Source organism: Podarcis erhardii, assembly GCF_964252035.2.
Source record: "Podarcis erhardii genome assembly, chromosome: Z".
Lineage (NCBI taxonomy): Eukaryota > Metazoa > Chordata > Lepidosauria > Squamata > Lacertidae > Podarcis > Podarcis erhardii.
This window is the reverse complement of record NC_138504.1, coordinates 44,816,437-44,824,045: the sequence shown is the minus strand read 5'-3', so window position 1 is coordinate 44,824,045 and position 7,609 is coordinate 44,816,437.

Sequence of the window (7,609 nt, the reverse complement as noted above, 5' to 3'; positions counted from 1 at the left end):
CACCTGGAATCCAATTTTCTTGCCCAATTTGTATTCCTCCATTATCTGATAGTAATGAAGCCAATCTTGCACTTTGTTTTTTAGTTTCTCAAAACTCTGCAATTTCAGTTTATCTCCCTCTTGTTCCAAAATTTCACACACACACACACACTTCCACTGGGAAAATCAAGGCACAGTGGAGACTGTCTTTAAGAAATATGGTTTATTGGACACACATTTACATGTGGAGACTTCCATGGAGAGTGTGCAGAACATTATACCCCAAGAGTGCCTCTCATTGTCCCTCTCCTAGCTTCAGCAAGCTTGATTCCAGAGCAGCAGTCAGTCATGTCTCCTGGTCTCTTGGTGCAGCTTCCTCCAGCCAGCACCAATTTGGGCTTTTGTACTCCCAGAACACCTTTAGAATTTCAAAAGGGACAATTTAACCTGTGACATCACGCCCTCCCTTCACCTGGGCAATCTGCCAATTCTCCTTAGAGACAGGTAGGAAGGCCAGCTCTTTTGCATTGCCAGTGATGCTTAATGGCTCAGTGCTTGGTTCCCCATTGTTCCTTAATGGCTCTGCACTTAGCTAGCCTGCCCAAGCTGGTTGCATAAGCTAACCCAGGAATTTCTTCTCTGGCACATTTCTGCAGCTTTTATTTTCCTTCATATCCCAGATATTGTCTAAATAATACCATTTATTAATTTCTACCATTGACTAACAGACTCCAGTGTGCTAGGTCTATTGCAATATATATTTCTGCTCGACAACAACACATGGTCACATTGTATGTCTGTATTCTTCTTCCTGTTGTAAAAGAGAGGCCTTGAAGAGTCTTAAAGCACCTCCTTATACATCAATTTGCAGCATGCACAGGTCAAGACACCCTGCTACAAAATGCATGTTTGCTGTAAATAGTGTGTGTGATTGTTATTCTCTGCTGGCCCCTTTAAAATGGATCGGGAACACATTTGTATATTTCAGAGGAGTAAAATGCCACGTAATAAAGACTCTCATGCCCTTTATAACTGACTCCAATGTGTACAGGTATCTTTAAGTAAAAATGGTTTGTGAGAGAATCTGCACTGGAGAAAGAAGGTCAACTAAAAATAGGGCACTCAGACTCTATTTAACAAGATAACCAATCTAACTATTGTAGGATGAATAACAAACCAGGATGAAAATGTGAGTAGTGAAGAGCAACAGGAATGATAAAGAATAAAAAATCTTATAAAAGATATTCCTTACATTACATTCTGCATCTATTGCAGAGGCATGTGGATGTGTATTTGTTTTGGGGTTACAACAGATGTTTCATGGGTGGGCAGGGGGAAGGTTTAAAATATTTCCTGAGTAGCTCTACATTTAAAACACCTTCACCTCTTTTGAGCTTCTTTGCACTCTACAAGAGGATGGTGCCCATTGGGATTGCTAGGGCAAAAGGCAGTGGTTGGTGGAACCAGATCCAGTGGCAGAGACAGAATCAATGAAGGGCAGAGTTCAATAAGGAAAAGGAAACTGACAGCCAGTGCTACCTCCTGGACTGGGTGTAAGTCAGAAGACCGGTGGGTAGGGGATGGCTGAGGTTAGACTGAGGTTGCTGGGGCAGTGCCTTCACTGTTGCAGCCATTGTTCTGCTTCTTGTTTTGTTTTTATAGCCAGCCAGTTTTTTTCCTAATCACTCAGGGCTTTTCTTCTGTTCACTGCATGATCCTAGCCAGTCAGGGATCATATTGTGAGCAGAATGACACAGTGGTATAGCCAGCGTGGTCAGTTCTGGACTAGGACTCACTGTGTGGCTTCATGCCAGTCACCTTTTCTCAACCCAAGCCACCTCACAAGGTTGCAATAAGGTTAAGGCAATTGAAATCTAGTCTTCTTGGCTTGTTACCGATACAGTGGTACCTCTGGTTACGAATTTAATTTGTTCCAGAGGTCCGTTCTTAACCTGAAACCGTTCTTAACCTGAAACACCAATTTAGCTAATGGGGCCTCCCGCTGCCGCTGTGCCACCACCATGCAATTTCTGTTCTCATCCTGGGGCAAAGTTCCGGGTTAGCAGAGTCTGTAACCCGAAGTGTTTGTAACCCGAGATGTTTGTAACCCGAGGTACCACTGTACTGGTGTATAAAAGTGGAAACTGGATTTTGAACTGCAGCTGCCGTTAAAATTCACCTCAGCAGAGGAGATTTGGATTAAGACAATTAAAGTACTCTGTTGGTGGAATATAAGAAAGACATATCTGGGCTGGAGGGATCTACAGATCACTGAAATAGGTTTCCTGTATATAAATCGGAATTTTAAGGAGAAAAAAAGAAACTGGCAAGTGAGGTTGATATACCTATTTATAAGAATCTTCAAGTGTTGCAACTCTTCATTCTACCCTGAGATATTTTGGAAAATTGGATACTGAGTTTAGTACTCTCTCTCCTGGACAATTAAGTGGTAATTCTTATGGATATATTGTTTCTGTCTCTTCTTTAAGGTAGATATTTGTTATATATGAATATCAACTTAAACATTGGATTTTATGTTAAATTGCATATGTGTGTAAAGTAAATGGGTTGAAAGAAGTGGGGTAGTGGGAAAGCACAAAAACTGTTACAGTTTACTGGGAACTTACATTGAATGGCCTTGAGACTGATAAGGTGGTGGTGAAGACTGGCTGTTTTGAGAACAACGGAAAGATGGAAATATGACAGTGATTAAATAGTCAGAGTTGAGTCTGGACAGAAGGGCCCAAGTAGAGGGAGGCGAGGCACATAGATGCAAGGGGCACATTGATACACCAACAATATTTCAATATTGAGAAATGTTATTCGTGTTGTGACATCACTAAAATGTGTCTATACATATGTGAGTATGACTGTTGTGTATCAAAACTAAAGAAACAAATTGTAAGGCTGATTATAATCTCTCACAATAAAAATGTTTTTTTTCCATTAATTTTTTGTAAATAATTACCATTCTCATACTATTTACGCTTTGTATCAAAATGTCCCATCCACTGTATCAAAGTGCCCCGTACGTGGGGCAGAATGATACAAACTCATTTTTCACTTAAGTCATTATATTCTTATCTTCTAACTTTAATGGTTCTTTTGATTGCTGTTGTAATATTGATTAGTTATGCATAGAGCAAAAATTTTTATTATTTGACTCATTTTGGTACATAAAATATGCAATTGAACCCGGGGGATAAATCTCAATCTGAATTGGTGAATCTTTTTTCTGAATTGAAAAAAGAATTAATGAGGGAAATTATGGCTAAAATAACAGATGAGTTTACAACCTGAATGGACCGAAGCTGTAAAAGGGTGACAGAACTGGTTGAAACAATAGAGTCTTGGACAGGGAGAACTGAGGAAGGGGGTGTTTCTAGGCAAAAGTTGGAGAGGAAGCCTGAAAAACTGGGAAAAGATGATATAAAGAAAGTCCAAAAGAACAGGGTAGATTTGGAAGTTTTTTTAAAAAAAATAATATTTATTCCAGTTTTAAAAATTACAAAAGAAAACACTAGATTAAGCAAGAAAAAAACAAGACCACGAATACAGACAAGCAAAAAAATAAAAATAAAAAACCCCAGAAAAATACAAGCAATCAAGAAAAAAAAAAGAAAAAAACAAATCAAACCTTCCCATAACTTATTTTCCATTTGCTTATTTCCTTGACCTCCTCACACCTCCCTTTTTTGTATTCTAGTTCAATTAGATATTTCAGCAAATCCGTTCCATCTTTGTTTTTATCCCAATAATTTATCTTAACATACTGTAATTTTACACTCTCTTCTTTCACCAATTAACTATCCATTTTTACTTAATCCTTTATATTATTTCTGTTAAAACCACATAACTTCATTCCAACATCCTTCTAACATTCCTTAATTTTACAATGTTTCTGTAAATAAACTTTAAATTTCTTCCAATCTTCTTCCACCAACTCTTCTCCTTGGTCTCGGATTCTGCCAGTCATTTCCGCCAATTCCATATAGTCCATCACCTTCATCTGCCATTCTTCCCAGGTGGGTAAATCTTATGTCTTCCAGTACTTTGCAATAAGTATTCTTGCTGCTGTTGTGGCATACATAAAGAAAGTTCTATCCTTCTTTGACACCAATTGGCTGACCATGCCCAGGAGAAAGGCCTCTGGTTTCTTCTGAAAGGTATATTTAAATACCTTTTTCATTTCATTATAAATCATCTCCCAGAAAGTCTTAATCCTTGGGCACCAGTGAGCCAGTGTGGTGTAGTGGTTAAGAGCGGTAGTCTTGTAATCTGGTGAACCGGGTTTGTGTCTCCGCTCCGCCACATGCAGCTGCTGGGTGACGTTGGGCTAGTGTTTGTTGTGGGGGAGGAAGGGAAAGGAGAATGTTAGCCGCTTTGAGACTCCTTAAAGGGAGTGAAAGGCGGGATATCAAATCCAAACACCAAAGGTGAAAGAATGTACCTTCAATCTCTTTACACTTCCAACATTTATTTTCGGGCAAATGATAATTTTTTGCAAGCTTGACTGGTGTCATGTACCACCTGTAGATCATTTTCATTATATTCTCTCTTAAGGCATTACATGCCATAAACTTCATACCTGTGGTCCATAACTGTTCCCAGTCAGCCATCATAATATTATGTCCAACATCTTGTGCCCATTTAATGATAGCTGATTTTACCGTTTCATCCTGAGTGTTCCATTTCAACAGCAAGTTATACATTCTTGACAAATTCTTAGTTTTAGGGTCTAACAGTTCTATTTCCCATTTTGATTTTTCCACCTGAAAGCCAATTTTCTTATCCAAATTGTAAGCCTCCATTATTTGGTAATAATGAAGCCAGTCTCACACTTTGTTTTTTAGTTTTTCAAAACTCTGCAGTTTTAATCTGTCTCCTTCTTGTTCCAAAATTTCCCAATATTTCGGCCATTTGGCCTCCATATTGAGCTTTTCTGAGCCTTTGCTTCCATTGGTGACAACCACCTTGGAGTTTTGTTTTCAAGCAAATCCTTATATCTCATCCAGACATTAAACAATGCTTTCCTGACAATATGGTTTTTAAACGCTTTATGTGCTTTGACCTTGTTGTACCACAAGTATGCATGCCATCCAAAAACATTATTAAAACCTTCTAAGTCCAAAATGTCCGTGTTTTCAAGAAGCAGCAATTCTTTCAGCCAACAAAATGCAGCTGATTCATAATAAAGCTTAAGGTCTGGCAGGGCAAATCCACCTCTTTCTTTAACATCAGTTAGTATCTTAAATTTTATTCGAGACTTCTTGCCCTGCCAGACAAATCTAGAAATATCTCTCTGCCACTTCTTGAAACAATCCATTTTGTCCAAAATTTGCAGTGTTTGAAACAAAAACAACATCCTTGGCAATACAGTCATCTTTATCACAGCAATTCGGCCTAGCAATGATAACTTCAAATTTGACCATATTTCTAAATCCTTTTTCACTTCCGTCCAACATTTTTCATAATTATCTTAAAATAAGTTCACATTCTTAGCAGTCATGTTCACCCCTAGATATTTCACTTTCTTAACCAATGTTAATCCTGTCTCCTTCTGAAACCTCTCTCTCTCAATCACTGTTAGAAGGGTAGATTTGGAAGTTTTGTGGTTTAGGCAGAAACACTTGAGGCGGCCTTGGTGAAGAAAACGAAGCAGAAAATACAACCTCTGAGACTGTGAGAAGTTTGGAAGAAAAGCGAGCTGGATCTGGAACTTGCCTCAAATGACAGATGTCTTCTGATGAAAGTTAAGTATGCCAGAGTTAGGGGAAAGAGTGGGAAATAGTCTTGGAAATGGTTATTGTTTATGTGTAAAATTTTGTAGATATTGGTACATTAGCAGGCTTTGATTAAACACTTGGAATTAGTAGAGATGGGGATAAAATTAGAAGGAAAAATAATAGTTAAGAACAGATGTGGAATGCAGAAAGTTGTTTTAAATGATATTCTAGATGCTTAAATGATATCTGTGTTAAATAATGGTAAATTATTTGAAGTGTTAGTAAGTTTTGATTAATTATGTGTAATTATTAGAAAATTGGGTAAATGAATATGGAAATGTAAGAGAATTTTGTTTATATTAAGAATCAGAAGAGGGGATGGAGGGAAGTCCAGAGATTCCTGGAATCTCAAAGAAAAGGTTTTGAAAGGATATTGCTATACATGGGGATTGGGGGTAAAAATGTTCTTTTTTACTGATGTTAATGTGGAATTATATTGTGAAAAACAAGAAATCAGGACCCCAGGAAGTGTCTGAGTCTTGGGAGAAGACCAGCAGTCCAGAGAATGGAGAGCTACACCCAGGAGAAGGACCAAAAGGTCATCTTGAATCCTGATTCTGTCTGCTGTGGCATTAGCTACCCCTCTCGGTTTGAAGATCTGATGAGCAGCCCCTCAATTCCTTCATCCAAGTTGTGTATGAAGTCATTGAACAACTGTGAGCCCTGCAGCACCCCACTTGTCACTTTCTTTCAGAATGATGAGGAATCATTAGTGAGCACTCTTTGGATTCAGTTAGTCTACTAGCTACAAATCCACAGTTACCACTTTTTACCAGCTTCTCCACAAGAATATCATGTAAGCTCAGTAGTGTCTGCTGTTGGTCTGTTTGTATGATTAGGATTACGTCTTGAATTTCTGAACTCATTTAGAGCAACAGAGATACTTTGTACTTGTCTGTATCTGTATATATCTGTGCCTGCAAAAACCTAGAAGCTGTATATACCGTAATCCATGTCAATAACTGTTTTACTGAGCCTTGTATTCTACAACAGTAAACTCTCTGAACCTTTCTCTGCTTCTGAAGCAGCAGCACCTGGACACCTGTTCAAGATGTGCTCAAAGACCACAGACGCAGCAGTTGGAGAAATAGAAAGTAAAGTTTATTGCTGACAGCAATAAGTGGAGTTCTCTCCCAAAGACTGGACCTCGATCAGTTGTGCTCTGGGCTTATATACCTTTTTCCAGATAGCTTTAGGCATTACGTATTCATAAACTGCAGCAAAATTAAACCAAAAAGCACGGACATTGCCCTTCCCAAATCCTCCTATGTCCCTATACAGATCACTTCTGCTTTCCATATAATTGCTCATTATATTACTAATTACTCATATACTGTTATCAGCAAGCAAGGCAAAAATCCCCTTTTGGCAGGCAAAGCCCAAAATCCCCCTGTTATCCGACATCCTGTGTCTTATGAGGAAAGCACCCAAACTGGACATCCTGCTCTGCTGACTTCCCTGCGTCCCTTCAGTTGGTATCCCTTATCACATTTTTATCACGTATTTTATTCTCGCATCTTATCTATTTTACAGTGTAGGTGTTACTTCAACCCTGCTAGTGTTTTTAAGTTTTTACAGTTCTCTTTTAAATACTCAATAAATTTACTCCAATTGTCCTGGAATCTCTGGTCATTCTAGTCCCGGATCCTTCCTGTCAATTTGGCTAATTCCACATAGTCTGTCATCTTCGCCTGCCACTCCGCAATGGTAGGAACTTCTTGTGATTTCCACTTTGGGGCCAGAAAAGTCCTTGCAGCAGCTGTGGCATACATAAATACTCTTTGATCCTTTGTCTAAATCTCCTTTCCCATCAGACCTAGCAGGAAAGCCTCTGGTCTTTTGGG